Genomic DNA, 929 nt, shown 5'->3' with positions numbered 1-929 from the left:
CTGCCCAACATCCAGGCCGTGCTGCTGCCCAAGAAGACCGAGAGCCACCACAAGGCCAAATAAGGAGCAAGGTTAGGCACGCTGGAAAACAAAGGCTCTTTTCAGAGCCACCTACAGTGTCAAGAAAGAGTTGGTACGCACAATCTGCTTTGCTTTTCTCTTTTTGAAATATCATTAGAGGCACTCCTTTGAGCAAAGGTGGTGGAGCAATTCTTTTTTTAACAGTAACCCTAAATACCTGACTGACTAAAGACCATTTGGAGGGTTGATGGGACGAACTAGCCCTATCTTGACGCTTTTGTAACTATCTTAACGTTACATATCTCAGGCTTGATAGCGCAGTAGTGAATGCACCAGTTACTTTTCAAAAGCGTGGCAGTTTTGGTTAAGGACAGGAACAGCTTGAGTTCCCAAATTTTGCTAGACGCTGAAATTAACGGATTAATTTCTAATAGCTACTTCTATTTATAGGGTCTAGTTCCAAATGAAATTAGAGTTTATTTGAAAATATCAGAAGTGGGTCCCATGTTGACAAATGCTTTCTGTTTCTTTGGAGCACGCATACTCATTTAAGGCATTCGGGATACAACAGTGACTTTCCTCCCCCCGCCCCCACCATAAGCCTCCAAGGGAGATATAAGTAAACATAATATGTCCAATGGTATATCCTGTAAACATAGTACTGTGATAGCTAGAGAGAATAATGGGTAGTCAGTCATATTGGAGACAACGGGTTAATGGAGGTGACTTTAAAGGTAGCACTTGATCAGTGGGAGAGTATTTTAAGTAGAGGGGACTGAAGATGCAATGCCTTAAGTCTGAAAATGTGTTTGGCAAAGGTCCACAGATCATAAAGTAATGACCAGACTTTGATATATTCCTGTGCATGAAAAGCAAAATAGTAATTGATAACATGAGCATTAAACGCA

This window comes from Condylura cristata, unplaced genomic scaffold (genome assembly GCF_000260355.1).
Source record: "Condylura cristata isolate star-nosed mole 26May11 unplaced genomic scaffold, ConCri1.0 scaffold00048, whole genome shotgun sequence".
Classification (NCBI taxonomy): Eukaryota; Metazoa; Chordata; class Mammalia; order Eulipotyphla; family Talpidae; genus Condylura; species Condylura cristata.
The sequence above is the reverse complement of the archived record's forward strand: the minus strand, read 5'-3'. Positions refer to the sequence as shown.